The sequence below is a fragment of the Pelophylax lessonae genome, assembly GCF_965119305.1.
Source record: "Pelophylax lessonae genome assembly, chromosome: 2".
NCBI lineage: Eukaryota > Metazoa > Chordata > Amphibia > Anura > Ranidae > Pelophylax > Pelophylax lessonae.
Genome location: NC_138769.1, coordinates 130,101,969 through 130,122,426, shown reverse-complemented (window position 1 = coordinate 130,122,426; position 20,458 = coordinate 130,101,969).

The following is a 20,458-nucleotide window of genomic DNA, read 5'->3' as shown; positions in this document are numbered from 1 at the left end:
CCCCAAAAGTGTAAAAAATGTCAGTCAAGGGTCCGATCTGTCCGCCGCAATGTCGCAGTCCCGCAAAACAAGTCGCAGATCGCTGCCATTACTCGTTAAAAAAAAAAACACCAAAAATGACAGAAATCTTTCCCTTAGTTCGTAAACGCAATAACTTTTGCGCAAACCAATCAAAATACGCTTATTGTGATTTTTTTTACCAAAAATATGTAGATATGATTTTTACATTTTTTTGGGGGGGAATTTCATATAAAAAAATGTGAAAAATATTGTTATTTTTTCAAAATTGTCGCTCTTTTTTTGTTTATAGCGCAAAAAGTAAAAAATCGCACAGGTGATTAAATACCACCAAAAGAAAGCTCTATTTGTGGGGAAAAAAATGTCATAAATTTAATTTGGGTACAGTGTTGCATGAGCGCGTAATTGTCCGTTAAAATAATGCAGTGCCGAATCGCAAAATATGGCCTGGTCAGGAATGGGGTAAAACCTTTCGGTCATAAAGCGGTTAAAAATTGAGAATTTTTTTGTCAAAAACATGTAGCTAAATACATTTTGGCCTAAATATATGACAAAAATTGAATATATTGGATATTTTTTAACTGTCAAAGTAGAAAAATATTGTTATTTTTTCAAAATTGTCGCTTTTTTTAATTAATATCGCAAAAAATGAAAATCGCACAGGTGATCAAATACCACCGAAAGCTCTGTTTTGTGGGAAAAAAAGGACTTAAATTTCGTTTGGGTACGGCGTTGCATGACCGCGCAATTGTCAGTTAAATTCGCACAGTGCCGAATCGCAAAAAGTGGCCTGGACGTAAGACCGCAAAATCCTCCGGTGGTAAAGTGGTTAATGCAGATAAGGCACCAAGTACGTTTAATTACCACCTTAATCAGCCACAGAACCTATGTAAATAATATGTGTTCAGTTTTAAAGGGATGAGGTGGCAACCATAGTCTGATGTCTCTAATCTTCCTCTTGACAATACCCAAAAGATTCTCTATTGGGTTTAGGTCAGGCAAGTTCACTGGCCAATCAGGCACAGTGATACCATAATCATTAAACCAGGTACTGATACTTTTGGCATTATGGACAGGTGCCAAGTCCTGCTAGAAAATCAGTACGAAGTCAGTGCAGCCCTCTACCAGGAAATTCTAGAGCTTTAAGCCCCGTACACACGTACCGATGGTCGGCATACAAATGTTCGTCTTTTCTCCCCGGGATGTCGGTGTCTGTTGAAAAGTGCAAAGACAGCACAAGGACAGCACAAGAATTTTGTCTGCAGACTTCAGCTGACTGCAGAAGTGATGTCATGTAATGGTTAACTTTCCCTGTGTTTTTAATTTTCTGAGCATGCCCAGTCTTGCAAATCTGCGGTCTGTCGGCCGAATTCTGTACTGACAGGCGAACAATCGTCCGTTCTGGTGTCCGCAGACAAAAATTTTCATGTTTGCAAGAAAGACTTTTGTCCGCGGATTGTGCGCAGACATCTGTCGGAGGCACCATACTAACACGCGTACAATCGGCAGATCTTTCGTCCGCCGACGTTTGTATGCCGACGATCGGTACGTGTGTACGGGCCTTTATGGAGATGCTGATTTCATTTTCATTTTCCAGCAGGACTTGGCACCTGCCCACACTGCCAAAATTACCAATACCTGGTTTAATGATCATGGTATCATTGTACTTGATTGACCAGCAAACTCATCTGATCCAAACCCCATAGAGAATCTGTGGGGTATTGTCAAGAGGAAGATGAGAGACACCAGATCCAACAATGCAGACAAGCTGAAGGCCGCTATCAAAGCAACCTGGGCTTCCATAACACCCCAGCAGCGCCACGGGCTGGTCACCTTCATGCCACGCAGCATTGATGCAGTAATTCATACAAAAGGACCCCCAACCAAGTATTGAGTGCATACTATACTGCACATGGATGTACTTTTCAATAAGCCAACATTTCTGTATTAAAATTCTTTATTGATCTTAAATAATAATCTAATTTTCTGAGATACTGAATTTTGGGTTTTCACTAGCTGTAAGCCATATTCATCAAAATTTTAAAGAAAGAAATGCTTAAAAAAATATAACTGTGTGTAGCACATCTTTATAAAACATATAAGTTTCACTTTTTTAATTGAATTACTGAAATAAATGAACTTTTTAAATATATTTTAATTTTATGAGATACACCTGTATATAGGCTTTCCCCTGCAGAAGAGTACTATGATACTCATTATGTCTAAAGCTGGTCATACACTATACAGTACACCCTGATCATACAGCCTCTACATAATCTTATTTAGACTACATAGTACAAAGACAAACCTAAACAATTCATTGCATTTGTATCAAATCAGGTAGGCCATTGCATACTTGATGGTAGTTCTAAAGCAGAGTGAAAAATCAGATTGCATGGTGTATAGTCGTCTTAAAGCAGAGCTTCACTTTAAAGGATTCCTCTTTAGGTCATGTCTCATCCCAGATAGCAAGCAATTAAGCAGCAAGTTTGAAAATGACTTGGTAAGCTATTGCTAGACTTGCCAGGCTTCACAAGTTTATTGCACAATTGCAGCAAGTCAGCATTGCATGACTCCAGATCAACTTTCTTTGCAAACATTCTGCAAGTCTGCTGAAAGTTCTGGTTTAGTTATGTTGTGCAATAGTCATCCCACCACAGGGGGTCACTGTGGCTGAATTTTCATGCTGTAGACCCGCAGAGCTCTTGCTGTAGACTTACCACTGCAACTTTGCTGTTGCTAGATACTGGTGAGGTGTGTGATGTCAACTGGTATTGATGATGTTGCAACTCGCAACTGGTTTTCCAGGTTTGCGTTGGCCAGTTTGGAGCGCAGTTGACTCTTTGTGGTGGTAAGTTTTGAAAAGAACTGCTGGCGGGTACTGCTGGTGGGTATAGTGGGTATAGCTGGCTGGTACTGCTGGTAGGTACAGCTGGCTTGTACTGTGCTGTGGGTACTGCTGGCTCAGTCTTGTACTGCTGTGGGCACTGCTGACTCAGGCTGGTACTGTGTTGTAGGTACTGCTGGCTGGTACTGCTGTGGGTACTGCTCGCTCAGGCTGGTACTGCTGGCTGGTACTGTGCTGTGGGTACTGTTGGCTGGTACTGCTGGCTCAGGCTTTTACTACTGGCTAGTACTGCTGTGGGTACTGCTGGATGTTACTGCTGTGGGTACTGCTGGCTGTTACTGCTGTGGGTACTGCTGGCTGTTACTGCTGTGGGTACTGCTGGCTGGTACTGTGCTGTAGGTACTGCTGGCGTGTACTGCTGACTCTGGCTGGTACTGCTGTGGGTACTGCTGGCTCTGGCTGGTTCTGCTGTGGGTACTGCTCGTCCTGGCTGGTACTGCTGTGAGTAATGCTTACTCTGGCTGGTACTGTTGTGAGTACTGCTGGCTCTGGCTGGTACCGCTGTGGGTACTGCTGGTTCTGGCTGGTACTGCTGTGGGTAACTCTGGCTGGTACTGCTGTGAGTACTGCTGGCTCTGGCTGGAGGTGCTGGTTCTGGCTGGTACTGCTGGCTCTGGCTGGTACTGCCGGCTCTGGCTGGTACTGCCGACTCTGGCTGGTACTGCTGTGAGTACTGCTGGTTCTGGCTGGTACTGCTGACTTTGGCTGGTACTGCTGGCTCTGGCTGGTCCTGACTGGTACTGCTGGCTCTGGCTGGTACTGCTGTGAGTACTGCTGGCTCTGGCTGGTACTGCTGGTTCTGGCTGTTACTGCTGAGTGTGCTGCTGGCAGGAAATGCTGGCTAGCAGCGGCGCCACGCTGGAGGAAAAGGCGATGTTTCCTGTATTGTCACAGGCGGAGTGTATTTGATATCACTCCGCCTGTGGCTAATTCAGACTGTCAGCATGGACCCGGAACTGTACAGGAAGCATCGGCTCCGTTCTGACAGATCAGCTGAGAGACACAGACTCAGCTGCCTTTGCCAAATGACTTTGAGGGCCGCATACGGCCCCCGGGCCGTAGGTTCCCCACCCCTGGTATAGAGCCTCACACTGGACCCACTAACATGAATTTTTGTTACATTTTTTAACAAATAAAAAAGGACTGAAAATAGATTTGTAAAAATGCTCTCCATTAGCTATAGCAATATATTTGATGAGCCTATACATTTTGTATTAATTGTGGGTGCATTATTTGAAAGCTTTTTATCATTTAATACATTTATTGGAACGTACTGCACCATCTGTTTTTTTTTTTTCTGTTCATATGCCTGCATCTATGGGAAGGACATCCTGAAGGGGCCCCAGTTCATATCCACTTGCCAAGCCTTTTTAGACCCCTGGACTATAAGGTCTTAAGGGGTCCACGCATTCTGGTAAGTGGACTCACTTGTGGGGAAGAGGGCACTTTTGGATCCACAAGAACCACTTGAATTCACTTTGAAGCATTTTGGATCAAGTGTGATCACACTATTATCTGCACAAAAATTCTTTCACTGGACACTTGCTTAAAATTTTTTTTATCATTTCACTGGATACTTGCTTAAATAATATATTATAATTTTCTCATTTATTATTAATTGAACCCAGTCCAATTGATCACTGGGAATTGGATATCACTTATTTATTGATTATTTGCTATTTTTTTATTGAAGAATTTTTATGAATATTTGTGTCACTAGGTTCAAATTTACACCGTTCCAGCGTTGTGTTATTCCGTGCATTTATGTTTTTCACTTGGTGATGAGCAGCAGCGGCAGTATTAACTAGATTTTTTCTGCCTATGCGCAGGGTGGATTTTTTGTAAATCATTTATCACTCCCTATATATAGGTGAAGTAATCAAAGATCAATCCCCACAGCTGAGTGCAGTATCCTGTGAGGGCCGCAAGATCCCCTGAGTGAGGATGCGCGGGGGGTGTCGACAAGTGACGTCAGCGCCTCCTCCTGTGGCCACAACCAGCCGGCGCACTTGAGGGTGGAGACATCCAACCAGAAGTTTCCAAGCAACCGGACACATGCCGCGTCGGAGGAAGCGTCGCCCAGATGGAGCAAGTGCGGCCATGGCATTGGCTGGAAACAGCGATCCCATGGCCGTTTGCATGCCGGGTGGAGAGATTACATAAAGAAGAGAACCTCAGGGAAGAAAGAATGAAATGGACGAACAAATAAATGAGAAAAGAAGAAGGACAAGCAAGAAAGAAAGATAGACTGAAAAAAATATGAGAATTAAGGATAAAGAAAAGGAAAAAAAACCTGCTGCACATACAAATCCTGCCAATGGTAAATCCATATTTAAATGCAATATCATGCCAGTGCATCTAAAAAACTTCTGAAAAATGAATTTACAATTGAAACAGACCTAATGAAAAATATTCATTATATCAAAATAAGTATATATATAGCCATAATACAGTACAAAGGAAATCCAGAAAAAAAAAGGGGGGGGGACAGCAACTATGGGCCAGAACTAATAATTATATTAGATTACTTATCCCAACCTCCTGATATAAAGCCCTCCAAAAAATGCCTAAAGTTGGTGGCCTCATTCATACCAGGTGGTGTAGTGGCTGCCAATCAATGGATCCATTTTAATTCACATTGCAATAACATTTTATTCCAATCACCAACCCGCAAGGGGGGGGGGGGTGAATTCTATTGATGATAAGGAATTGCATTCTAGGAAAATTGCCATAGTGGACAGAGGACACATGACGACCCCATGGAAGATCAGGATTACATGTACGCATGCTTAAGATATGTCTATAAGCGCGTTTCCAAAACTCGTGGATCGTTTTATCGACATAAAAACTGCCGCACTCACAGGTCAGGAGATAAATGACCCTTGCAGTCTTGCAATTGGCATAATGTCGATGTTTAAACATAGTACCATTAGGAAGGCGTATTTGTTTGTCAGTACACATGTACTGGCAATAGTTGCACCCTCCACATCGAAAGGTGCCAAGGTATTTACAAGGGTCGCGTGGTGCGTTACCCCTATATTCGCTATGCACCAATTAATCCCTAATTGATCTCGCCCTTCTATAAGTAATTGAAGGTTTTTCAGACATGAACGGGCTGATGGCGGGATCAATAGTGAGGAGGTGCCAGTATTTGTCAATAATTCTCCTGACCTGTGAGTGCTGGCTGCAATATCTAGTGACAAACCGAGTAGTATCGTTATGCAAAATTTTCCTCTGTTCATAAAGGTATGTCTGGAAGGTGCCCTGGCTTTGTTATAAGCTTTTCTAAGGCCCCATTCACACTAGTGCGACTTGTCCCGTGATTTTGGACCGCAAAATCGCATGACAAGTCGTTTTCCATTATTTTCAATGAGCCTCATTCATATCAGTGCGTTTTGAAGTCGCACCGACTTCAAAGTAGTTCCTGCACTACTTTGCCACGATTTTAATGCGTTTTGAGGCATATAGCCTTGCCATTGCTTGCAAAGTCGCGGCAAAATCGTACCGCATAATCGCGGTAAAATTGCGTTGCATAAGTGTGAAAGGGGCCTAAAGCAAAATTTTGGAATAACCCCTTGCCAGAAGTGTATCCCGCACATCCGCAGCCTCAATCTAGAAAGAGGAGTCCGTGGAACAATTCTTGCGGACCCTGAGGTATTGGTTGTATGGGATAGATCTGACAAGGGGTTTAGGGTGAAAGTTAGAATACTGCAAAATGGTATTACCAGCTGTGGGTTTAAGATAGAGAGCTGTTGAGTTCTCCATCAGGGCCTTTGAGAAAAGTAATACTGTATCAAGAAAGTCTATACATGAAAGACTATATTTCATAGTAAAAGATAACTTGAAATCATTGGTATTCATGCTGATTAAACATTGGTATAGACCAGAGGAGGTTCTTCAGCAAATCATAAGGACATCCTCAATATATCTATACCAACCACTTATAAGCTCAGCCAATTGTGTGGACAGAAACTGACGCTCCCACTCCCCCAGGTAAAGGGTGGCATATGAGGGTGCACAGAATGTCCCCATAGCCACCCCCTGTCCCCATAGTCATCCCCTGTATGCGTTGTTGTTTTTTTTCACCTTGTATTACACTTACCCATTTTAACTCTGCCATGTCAACAACCAGGTTGTTCTTTTTTATGTTGTTTTGCTGTCATGTATCAACTTTTTTGACATTTAAACGATCTATTTAATAAATGCATACTTTTTATATTACTCTTTAATACCTATTCCTTGACTCCTACTGTAGGTCATTATAGTCTCACTTAGTGGGGAACTTGCCTTTTTCGTTCTTGTATAGAAATGTTACAGAGACCAAATTGTGCTGCAGTAGTATGTAACAGTTGGAGATACCGAAAGTAAGCTGTGGGGGGGGGGAAATTGAAGTCTCTATGAAATTCTGCAAAGGAGCAGAAGGCGTTTTCGAGGTGGGAGATAAGTTTCACCCCCCGTCTGAACCAAAATGCTCCGTCTGTCCTCTGATAAAATTCCTGCAGACACTGGTTATTTCACAAAGGAGCATTAGGGGAGAACACAGCATGTGCACCTGACGGGAGCAGTTTGGAGAGCTTGAAGATCCTCAGTGTCATGGATAAAATACTTGTGCTATCCCTGCCTGTGGATTGACGATGAAGCAAATTTTGCAATGAAGTAAGAATAGCAGTTTCCAAAGCTGTGGCAGCATTATTAACTTCAGGGTAGAACCACCAGTGAGCGTGGGCCAATTGAGAAGCAATATAATAAGTTTGAAGATTAGAAAGTGCCAGGCCTCCTACTAGAATAGGCAATTGTAGCATATCTTTAGCAATTCTAACTGCCCTACCTCCCCAAATAAGAGAAGTAAGGATGGAGTCAATCTATTGGAATCTACGCTTAGGAATATATACCGGAGAATTACTTAGTATGTAGAGGAAACGTGGCAGGAATATAATTTTAAAAATATTTATCCTACCCAGTAGGGTCAGGGGGAGAGTGGACCAAATCTTTAAGGTGCTTTTAAGTTTACTAATGAGCGGGTCTAAATTATTCTTTATGGATAAGGAGATAGGCTGTTGAACTTTAATACCTAGATAATGGAAGCTCGTAACAACTTTTAATGGGCACATTGGCGGTAAAGAGATTGGTCTAACAGGAACAAGAGGGATTTTTGGACTCTTGCGTAGTGGCCAAAATCCTGGATAGCACTTATTGCAGTCAATAGATGAGTGAGGGAGGATCCAAACGGCCAATCACTAGGCCAATTATGGAGGAACTGGACCTTATCAATTCGCCTAAGGGTTCTATTGCTAGTGCAAAAACCAGCGGCGACAGAGGACACCCCTGCCTATTTTCTCTTATTATTTTCTCTTATTATAGGGAAAGATTCAGAAATAAAATTATTCAATCTGAGTCTAGCCCTAGGTTTACTGTATAGTAAGTGTATCCATTTAGGTAAAACGTCGCCAAAGCCAAACTTTGCTAGCACTTCCTGCAAGTACGTCCATTCGACTGAATCAAAGGCATTGTGAGTATCCAGTGCTAAAACAGCCCTAGACCTGATGTTGTCATGTTTGGCCTGCATGTTAGTAAAAAGCCTACAGAAATTGGTGGAGGTAGAGCAACCCGGAATAAATCCTGTTTGGTCTGAACTTATAATAGTGGGAATGACGTCATTTAGTCAGTTTAGTTTCGGAATAAGCACAATCAATGCTTCTGACAGAGAGGGTGGTAAGTGCCCTACTTCCAGGGCTTTTTTTCAGCTGGAACATGAGGGAACGCAGTTCCAGCACCTCCAACACCTCCAACACTGAATGTATTTTATGGCAAGGTGTGCTAGAGGGTCTATTGGTGCTGGCTGCTGGGAGATGGGTCTGTTGTCACTGGTAGGGATCTATTTTTATGTAGGGGTCTATTGTTGCTGTGTTGGTCTATTGCTGTTGGCTGGAGGTGTTGCTGGGGTTGCCAATTGTTGCTGGGAGGGACCTAATGTTGAGAGAGAAGTCTATTGTTGTTAGCTGCTGGAGGGTCTATTGATGCTGGTTGCTGGGGGATCTGTTGTTGCTGCTGGGGTCTAGTGATGTAGGATGGTATTTTGTTTGTGGGGGGTCCAATGTTGCTGGGGGGGAGTCTGTTGATGTGTGGGGATCTATTGTTGCCGTTGGGGGGTCTGATGTTGCTAGGGGGTCTATTGTTGCTGGAATGGGGTCTATCAAATGCCATACAAATTACTTAGTAGCATAAAATTATACTTGGTTCTGTATTCTCTAAAGGGGTGGTACTGGGCGATGGATAGGGGGCAGAGAGTTCCTGCACCTATTCTCTGGGGAAAAAAAAACTGCCAACTTCAAGTGCATAATTAAAGACTCAAAGCAAGTGCGGAATCAAAATCTCTCTATAGTGCATGTTCAATTCTATTGGGAATCCGTCCAGACCAGGTGTTTTGTTATGTGCAAACGATTTTATAGCTTTCCCCATTTCTTCATATGTTAAAGGAGCGTCTAACAGCGAGGTCTGGCTTTCCGACAACCTAGGGAGATGAATATCAAATAAGTAGTCATTTAATAGTGTATAATGGTAGTGTATAAGGTAGAATAAAATGTAACAAAAGCTTTCACTATATCATTAGTTTGTTCCACTACAACACCATTAGAGCTTTTAATTCTGGGATTAGTGCAGGGCTAAAAATCAGGCAGAGAGAGATTTGCCAGAAGGCGACTGTTCTTATCCCCGAACTCAGAAATATGTTGATTCTGATACAGTCGTATTTTCTGTGTATGTTCTAGGAGTACAAAATCTAACATCCTAGCTTAGTGTCTCCAGTTAACATAAGTATCAGGAGTAGGGGAGGCAGAATGTTGAGTCTCCACAGCATGAAGCTCTTGTTCTGTGTCCACCAATTTAGACTGAGACGCATTACGGGCCTGTCCGATAGCTGCTGCAAATGTGCCGCGCATGGTGGCCTTAAAGGCGTCCCAGGTCATAGGTATGGAGGCACTATTTTTGTTAGTGACCCAATAGGAGTTCATTTCGACAAGCCCTAGATCTGTTACTGCTGAGTCAGCTAACCATAGGGGGCTCAGCCTCCAGATCCTAAATGAATTAGATACACCCAGGGCAAGATCCAATAAAGGAGTATGGCCGGATACTGTTCTGGGGAGATATCTAATGGCAGTCACCATACTAAGCATTTCTTGAGAGAGCAAACATAAATGGATTTTTGTAAGATCTTACCGTAAAATCCTTTTCTCTTAAGCTCATTGACAGACGTAGTCTTCTTGATTCTCAAGAGCTGGGTTATGTTGTCTCCGCAGGAGTAGGACTAGGCAGAAAGACAAAACGTTCTGGCTCCACCTTAGGGGCAGTCCCTGAGGGTATATCCTCCCTCTCTCTGCTACAGGGAATCAGTTCTGTTCTAAAGCAGTAACAGAGAATTTAACCCAACCCAACTCAATGATAGAGGGGCGGGTACTACGTCTGTCAATGAGCTTAAGAGAAAAGGATTTTACGGTAAGATCTTACAAAAATCCATTTTTCTCTATCGCTCATTGACAGACGTAGTCTTCTTGATTCTCAAGAGCTGGGACATCCAGAAGCAGTGCCACAAATGAGGGGTGGGATTGACAAAAATCAAAATCCAATCTAGAAGGCCCAACCGGTGCCAAACTAGAAGTTTTAAAGGCTCATTATAAACAAAGAATGAGACTCAAATGAAAATTTCCAACGGAAAAAAACCCTCGAGGTAGACCACTGGTCTCCTCAAATGGCGGCCTGCAAAACCTTGCGGCCAAACGAGGCATCAGGCGATGCCATTACATCAACTTTATAATGTTTTGTAAAGGTATGCACCGACGACCAGGTAGCCGCCTTGCACACCTGGACCACTGACGCCTGATGGCGAAAGGCCCATGACGCACTAAGTGCCCGAGTGGAGTGCGCCTTAACAGGGAACGGGGGCTCCCGACCCTTAATAGAATAAGCCTGTACCACCGTCTGTCTGATCCATTTGGAAATGGTCGCGGCAGATGCAGGCAACCCCTTTTTGGGTCCATCCAGGATCACAAAAAGTGAATCCGTCTTGCGAAACGAGTCTGTCGTTTTCAAGTATACCCTGATCGCCCGGACCACATCCAAGGAGTGTAAAGCAAACTCCCGAGGATGACTGGGCTTAGGACACAGGGAAGGTAATACAATTTCTTCATTCAGATGAAATTCTGAAACCACTTTTGGTAGGAAGGATGGATTCGGACGAAGAACCACTTTATCTCTATGAACCACCAGATATGGGGAACGACAAGATAAAGCGGCCAGTTCTGACACCCTGCGTGCAGAAGTGATAGCCACCAAGAAGGCCACCTTCTGGGACAACGTAGGTAGAGGAATCTCCCTAATATCTTCAAAGGGAGGTTTTTGAAAAACCGACAATACTAAATTAAGATCCCAGGGTGGTAACGGCGCGCGCACTGGCGGAGCCAGATGTCGCACCCCCTGGATGAAATTCCGCACCAAGGAATGAGTAGCCAAAGGCTTCTGAAAGAAGATAGCTAATGCTGAGACCTGACCCTTGATAGTGCTCAAGGCCAGTTTCTGCTCAACCCCTTGTTGCAGAAAGGCTAATATTCGGCTAACCGAATAAGTCCGTGGACGGAACCCCAGAGGTTCACACCATGCAATGTAGGACTTCCATGTACGATGATAAGTCTTTCTGGAAGTCGCTTTCCTTGCTTCAACTAGAGTAGGAATAACTGAAGCTGACAAACCTTTGTCCTTCAGCACCTGGGTTTCAATAGCCAGGCCGTTAAAGCCAGCGATCGTAAAGCAGGATGGAAGATCGGTCCCTGAGACAGTAGGTCCTCCCTGAGAGGAAGTCTCCACGGGACGTCCGCCACCAGTCTGACCACGTCGGCGTACCAAGCTCGACGAGGCCAGTCCGGAGCTACCAGGATTACTGGAATTCCTTCCTCCTCTATCCAGCGAAGAAGTCTTGGCAGTAACGCGAGAGGAGGAAAGGCATACATTAGCTGGTATTGCCCCCACGGGGCGATCAGTGCGTCTGCGGTCTCTGCTAGAGGATCGCGGGAGCGAGCCACGAATCTCTGTACTTTCCTGTTGAATCGTGATGCCAACAGATCCACATCCGGGGTGCCCCACCGTAGGCACAACAGGTGGAAAACGTCTGGATGGAGGGACCATTCCCCCTGATCCAGAGTCTGACGGCTGAGATAATCTGCCTGCCAATTCTCCACCCCCGGAATGAACACCGCAGAGATAGCTGGAACAAATCGTTCCGCCCAGCGAAGAATGCAAGCCACTTCTTTGGCCGCTCGGACACTCTTGGTGCCCCCCTGGTGATTGACATAAGCCACGGCCGTGGCATTGTCCGACTGGATCCGAACCGAGCTGCCCTGGAGCTGCTCGGTCCAGTGAATCAGACAAAGTCTGATCGCTCTCAATTCCAATACATTTATCGGTAACCTGGATTCTTCCGGGGACCAAAGTCCCTGGACAGATAACTGACCGAGAATTCCTCCCTATCCGGATAGACTGGCATCCGTGGTCACTATCGTCCAATATATTGGCAGAAATGACTTTCCCTGGCTGAGCATCGGAGACCGAAGCCACCAGACCAGAGACTCTCTGGTCTGTTTGCTCAATCGGATCTGATTGTCCAGGGATTCCGGATTCCGATTCCATCTGAGAAGAATCTCTCGCTGAAGAATTCGGGTATGGGACTGGGCAAATGGGACTGCTTCGAAGGAAGCCACCATCAACCCCAGAACCCTCATGCAAGTCCGAAGGGAAGACCAGCTGTTGGATAGTAACAACTGGACTGCAGATTGAATCTTTCGGAGTTTCCCTACCGGAAGGAAAACTCTTGTCCTGACTGTGTCTAGAATTAGACCCAGATATTCGAGCCTCTGGGTGGGAACCAGAAATGACTTTTGCTGGTTCACCAGCCACCCGAATTCCTGTAAAGAAATCATAGTAATTTCTATGTTTTGTAGCAAGGTCTGAGGAGACTCTGCATGAAGCAGGAGATCGTCTAGGTAACCTAGAATCGATATGCCTCTTTGGCGCAGTAGTGCCAACATTGGGGCCAACACCTTCGTGAAGACCCGAGGAGCAGTGGCGAGACGAAAGGTAACGCCACAAACTGATAGTGGTTCTCTTCTACGGAAAAGCGTAGAAACCGCTGATGTCCTGCGAAAATGGGAATGTGAAGATATGCGTCCTTGATGTCTATGGACGCTAGGACATCCCCTGGATGCAGGAAGGCTGCTACTGTGCGAATGGACTCCATTCTGAATCTTCTTATGTTGACAAAGGAATTGAGTGCCCTTAAGTCCAGAATTGGACGCACTTTGCCCTCTTTCCTGGGTATTGTAAATAGATTTGAATAAAACCCTTGAAAACGTTCTGTCCAAGGAACGTGGACTACCACTCCTTGTTGTAGTAAATCCGTGACTGCTCTCCGCAGATCTTCTAAACGATCCGGGGATAGTCGAATATTGGAAGGGAAGAATCGCGCCGGTGGGAGAGATCGAAACTCGATCTTGTACCCTGACCTTATGACTTCGCAAACCCACTTGTCCGGGATTCTGGAAAGCCATGGATCCGGGAACCGGCGAAGACGTCCCCCCACCCCAGTTATGGGTGGGGGCGCACCTTCAGGCTTTGGACGATTTATCTTCAGGTCTGGAGGGGGCGGGCTTTTGCTTGCCCGACCAACGACCCCTGACGCCTCCTGAAGGAGCTTTGGAGGATTTAATTTTTTCACCTCTTGTGAGCAGAAAAAGAAGGCCCTCGTCTTTGACGAGTTCCTTTACCTTTAAAATTTTGCTGTAAAAAGGTGCTCTTTCCACCCGTGAGATCCTTAATGATCTCATCTAAGTTGGCTCCAAATAGACGCTCTCCTAAAAAGGGGATATTAGCCAATGCTTTTTTGGAACCTTGGTCGGCTAACCAACCTTTTAGCCACAGTGTACGCCTGAGAACCACTGCTGAGACTGATGCTCGCGCCAATAATGGAGTGGCGTCTAATGCCGCATCACACACAAACTGTAACGCCTGTATCATTTGTTCCAACATATCTGATACCGCCTGAGGGACCTCTTCTAAGTCCCGGCGTAACCACTTGGTCCATTCAGTTACAGCCTGCGAAACCAGACCAATAGCTATTATAGGTCTGAAAGCTGATCCAATCAAGGAAAACATGGTGCGAGACATAGCTTCTATCTTGCGATCCACTGGATCTTTAAAAGACGGAGCGTCTTCTAGAGGAATAACCGTGGCTTTATTCAATCTAGCAATTGGTGAATCCACCACAGGTGGTTCTGTCCATTTTTTAATGAGAGTTTCCTCAAACGGATAACGCCTGTTAATGCGTTTAGAAATAGTAAAAGTGCGTTTTGGCAGACGCCATTCTTCTTCGATTGGATTGCCAAAACATTTGGGCAATGGAAAAACCTTCGCCACTTTGATGCGTTTTTTAGTCCCAAAAGGGATTTCAGTTTCAGCTATTTCCGACGGAATACCCTGTAATCTTAAGGTTTCTTGAACAGATACAATGAGTGCGTTTACCAACGCTTCCTCTCTGGCTATGGCTGATGCCGAAACATCCTCCTCACTGTCTGAAGAGACAGCACCCGAGACACCAATCCCAGATGAAGTACCTGCAACTGCAGAAATAGGCTCAGAGTCGGAATCCGAGGTTTCAGATAATAAGGGGTTAGGCGGGGGTCGCTTTCTTGCGCCCTGTCCCTGACAAGCCACTTCCACCCGGGACACAAAAGTTTCCATAATAGCTGACAAAGATTCAATCGTCAGTGGGGTGCTGGAGGATCCTGCAGACCCCTCGAGGGGATCCGGAGGAGATACATGAGAGGCAGGATCCATGTTAATCCAGGACACCTTTGCCAGAAAAAACAAAAAAAATTTTTTTTTTTTTTTTTATGTGTCTCCCCCTAGCGCAATAGCGCCCCTCAGAGTACCTGCTTCTCGATCCCCACAGAGAGAGAGAGGGACCCCCAAGGCTCACCAACCGATGCAGTGAAGTTTCCAACCAACTGCAGTCAGCGTCTGTCTTTTACAGACTGGAAGGAGCTGTTGCTTTTTCCCGGGTAGAAGGACGTGGCTCCGCCCCCTGTGTACGCCTTCCGGCGTTCCCAGCTCTCCACGAGGTAGCTGGGCTCATGAAACATGGCCGCCCCCATACAAGAGACATAAGACTCCAAAAACATGGCGGCCGGCGTGACCTGAGGACATACATGCACTTGGTCTACGGCAAAATGGCGGCGGACCGCCGAAATAGTTTTCCCAGCACATCCACCTGCATCTCTGCTAAGTGGCGATATATTGATCTACAGGAGATACACTACAAATAAGGTAGGATTATACCTCCTATGTCTGCTGTAATATTACAGTCTGCTGGGTAGAGTGTTAGCTCTCAAACCAAGTCCACTTCCCACAAACACATACTGTATTTACAAGGGGGACTTCTTAGTGTCATATATATACTGACCATGTATGGAGGGGCCCATAATTCATACTGCCTCATAACGAGGAAAGAAAAAAGGGAACGTTTACTCACCATACCAAACCGACAGGCACCCTCTCTTCACAATACCCTCTCCACCGGGGTGGGGGGTTGTGGACCACTCCGGACGCCTCGACTCTCTGGTTCCTGGCGTCCAAGCGAGACTTTTAACTCGCAAGGTCAGTCCCTCCACTGGGACTCCGTCGCGGCCGACCCAGCGCGGAGCTCTGGTCTGCACGCGCTCGTAGGCAGAAACCGGGGTGACCACTGGATCTCAACATCCAGCCCGTCGCCCGGCCCCGCATACTTACTTGAATGTGTCGCGGCCGACCAAGCGCAATGCAATGGTCTGCGCGCGCTCGTAGGCCGGCTGGGGTGACCACAAGTGTCGCCCAGTCCGGCGTTTTTGCTTGAAGATCTCACAGGAAAAAAACACTGGAGAAAAACTACCTAAAAAAATGTCTTTTCTAAAGACCAAAAGATCCCAGCAAGGAACTTAGGTCCTTACTCCTGACTAGACAGAAAAAAACTGATTCCCTGTAGCAGAGAGAGGGAGGATATACCCTCAGGGACTGCCCCTAAGGTGGAGCCAGAACGTTTTGTCTTTCTGCCTAGTCCTACTCCTGCGGAGACAACATAACCCAGCTCTTGAGAATCAAGAAGACTACGTCTGTCAATGAGCGATAGAGAAAAATCAATACGTGACAATGTACCATAGGTATCAGAATAGCAGGAGTATTCTCGTACCGAAGCATGTCTCCATCTCCAGGCATCTACTAGGTCAAATTTATCCAAATATACTCCTAAAGGAGTAGGGGGTGAAGTAGATCCGTCAAACCTATCAAGGGGGTTATTGAGAACTGTGTTGAAATCACCAGCCATTAGGAGGGGGCCTTCAGCGAGTTTCAGTACTACTCTCATAATGCGGTCAAATAAAATTTTAGTAAATGGTGGTGGGATATATATATATAGGTTAACCATGTTATATGGTTTACCTAGAATTTTGAGGACAAGGATTACAAAACAGCCCCCAGGGTCAGTTTTAATATGTTTAAGAGTTATCAGAGCAGACTTAGCTATTAATACGGAAGTACTACGGGCATATTTGGAGTAAGTGGAGTGAATAGCGTAGGCTATTTTAGCCTGTTTGAGTGCCAAGATGCAGATGTGTTTCCTGGAGAAGGACCACATGTGGATTATGGCGGGCCAGGTAGTCGAACATCAGAGAGCGTTTCACTTTAGAGTTGAGCCCTCTAATGTTCCACGAGATCAGACGTAATGTAAACAATATACAATATCAATGGAGGATAATACCAGAATAACGCATGAGGCAACGGTAATAAAAGGATCTGTAACCCGAGTGAGTTATGCTTATGCATGAGTACAGCCAGCACATATATTATAGATACTAATTAGAAGAATGCAGAGATATACCCAATAAATGGACAGACATGGAAATAACAACAACATTAAGAAAACAAAAAAGGTCCCAAAAAGCAAAAACATCCCTAACCCACCTGGCCCCCAAACCCAAACACTTGAGAGCTTTGTTCCCAAAACGAAGACTGCATAGCAGAGGGGACATGGGTAAGTCTTGAAAACACACCCCGTAAAAAAGAATAAAAGGACCCAACAGTGTTGAAACTAAAGTCAGAAAAATTAAGAACTATAACATAAAAGTTCCGTCTATGCCCTTTGGTGGACGAGGAACAAGGATACCAAACCCCAAGATAAGGATAAGGCCTATATAGAGAAGGATAACTGGAAACAGTATGTCCCCAATTAATTCTGGGATCACCTGGGGGAAGAGTTTCTGCCAAATCATAGCCTGGAGTGATGTATCAGCCATAAATGGTGTATCTAGACACATACACTGCTGCAGGGTATAGGCTGGTCTCAAAAAAACAGGTCAGAACATCCGCAGGATCAAAATATTGTCCTCTGTCTGTAGAAGTGCTCACATAAGACAAAGAGTATAATGAGCTCCATGTAGAGGGATACGCAGGAAACCTCAGATCAGGAAGTGTCACGGAACCATGAACCAGACGTACAACAACAGATAAGTGAAAATAAGAAAGCTTTATTGAAAAACAAGCTATAAAGCAAAAGTCCAAACGGATGGCGAAACCGATGCAGAGTCTTTGCGAAGCCAGGGGTCAGGACCCAGCAGGGTAGTCAGACGAAGCCAGGATCGGGAACCAACAGGGTAGTCAGACGAAGCCAGGATCAGGAACCAACAGGGTAGTCAGACGAAGCCAGGAACAGGAACCAGAAGTAGCAGCAGTCTTAGTAGCATGTGAACACAGGAGGACCAAGCAGGGAACTGAAGCCACAGACCTCCTATATATATGAGCTAGGCATCCAGCTCCTCCCAGTGGGAAGGAGGAGCCGCAGGGTGGGAGGCTACAAGAAACCCAGAAACCAAGATGGCCGCCAGCACATGTCAAACGAAGAAGAACAGCAAGGAGGTAAGACCATGACAGTACCTCCCCCTCAAGGGCCCCTCCTCCGCGGAGTAAAGAACGGTTTCTGAGGGAAGCGTGCGTGGAAGGCTCGGAGCAAGGCAGGAGCATGGACATCTGCGGAGGGAACCCAGGAACGCTCCTCTGGACCATAACCACGCCAATGAACCAAAAACTGCACCCGACCGCGGACCAGGCGTGAGTCCAGGATATTGCTCACCTCATACTCCTCACGATTGCCCACTCGGACCGGACGAGGCCGAGGAACCGAGGAAGTGAAACGATTACACACCAGAGGCTTCAACAGGGAGACATGAAACACGTTGGAGATCCGCATGCCAGGAGGAAGCGCAAGGGCATAGGCTACCGGGTTTACCCTGCGAAGCACTCGGAAGGGACCAACAAAGCGAGGCGCCAGCTTGGGAGTGGGCACTCGAAGGTTGAGGTTGCGGGTGGACAACCATACACGGTCTCCGGCCTGGTAGGAAGGAGCAGGCGCTCGTCTGCGATCAGCCTGGAGTCTCTGGCGCTGCGCAGAGACCTCAAGGGACTTCTGGATCAGTACCCAAGAAGCACGTAGGACGGAAAGGTGATCCTCCACAGCCGGAATATCCTGGGGAGAGAATACCTCCGGTAACACGGCAGGTTGGAACCCATAGTTGGCCATGAAGGGAGACGTCCCAGAGGAAGAGTTCACCGCCGTGTTCCTGGCAAACTCAGCCCAAGGCAGGAGGTCAACCCAATTGTCTTGGTGATCGGAGACATAGCAACGAAGGAATTGCTCCAAGGCCTGATTGGATCGTTCTGCGGCCCCATTGGACTGAGGGTGGTAGGCCGAGGAGAAGGAGAGATGAATCCCCAACTGGGAGCAAAAGGCGCGCCAGAACCTGGACACAAACTGACTCCCCCGATCCGACACAATCTCCTTGGGCAAACCGTGCAACCGGAAGACCTCCCTGGCAAAAATCGTGGCCAACTCCTGTGCAGAGGGTAACTTCTTGAGAGGAACACAGTGACACATTTTGGAAAACCGATCCACAATCATGAGAATGACCGTATGGCCTCGGGATGCAGGGAGGTCCACAATGAAATCCATCCCCAGGTGTGACCATGGGCGCTCCCCGGTGGCTAAGGGTTGCAGAAGGCCCAACGGAAGGTGCCGAGGGGACTTACTCTGGGCACAAACGGAGCATGCCGCTACATATGCGGCGATGTCGGAACGTAGGGAAGGCCACCAGAACAGACGTGAAACAGCCCAGGACAGCTGATTCTTTCCAGGATGCCCCGCGGTCTTGGAGTTATGGTAGGTTCGCAACAACCGAGTGCGCAACTCCTCAGGCACAAAACATCTGCCGTTGGGTCTCCCAGAGGGAGCACCAGATTGAGCCGCCAAAATCTGCTCACCCAGGGGAGAGGTCAGGCTGGTGCGAATGGCAGCCAGGATCTGATTCGGAGGTATGACTGAAGTTGGAATCGACTCCTCCCTGGACAGGTCGGAGTACTGCCGTGATAAGGCATCAGCCCTGATGTTCTTGGAACCGGGTAGGTAGGAGACCACGTAATTAAAACGTGACAAGAACAGAGCCCATCTGGCCTGACGTGGTGTCAATCTCTTGGCCTCAGAGAGGTAGGTCAGATTCTTGTGGTCCGTCAGGATGAGGACCGGAACCACCGAACCCTCGAGCAAGTGCCTCCATTCTTTAAGAGCCTGCACGATGGCCAATAACTCCCTGTCACCAATCTGGTAGTTGCACTCCGCGGAAGACAGTTTCCGGGAGTAAAACCCACAAGGAAGCAGAGGACCCTCTGGTGTTCTACGCTGAGACAGAAGGGCGCCTACTCCCGTCTCAGACGCGTCCACCTCGAGGACAAAGGGCAACCCAGGGTTGGGATGCGACAGAATCGGAGCCGACACAAAGGCGGACTTTAGAGCCTCAAAAGCTCGGATGGCCTCGGGCGGCCAGACCTGGGAATTACTGCCCTTCCTGGTCAGATCCGTGAGAGGCTTGGCTAGCATGGAAAAGTCCCTGATGAACTTCCGATAATAATTGGCGAAGCCCAAAAAGCGCTGCAGGGAGCGAAGACCACTGGGCTGGGACCACTGTAAGACAGCCGAAACCTTCTCAGGATCCATGGAGAACCCCTCAGCGGAAATGATGTAACCTAAGAAGGTTACCTGGGATCGGTGAAATTCGCATTTCTCAAGCTTACCGAACAGCTTGTTCTCTCGTAACCGTTGCAACACTCGTTTGACATCCAGAATGTGGGTCTCCATGGACTCAGAATATACCAAGATGTCATCCAGGTAGACCACCACACACTGCTGCAACGGGTCACGGAAAACATCGTTGATGAATTCCTGAAAGACTGCGGGCGCATTGCACAGCCCAAAGGGCATAACCAAGGATTCATAATGACTGGTCCTGGTGTTAAACGCGGTCTTCCACTCATCGCCCGCCTAGATCCTTACGAGGTTATATGCCGCCCTCAGGTCGAGTTTGGTAAAGACCGTGGCCCCTTTAAGGCGATCGAACAGCTCGGAAATCAAGGGTA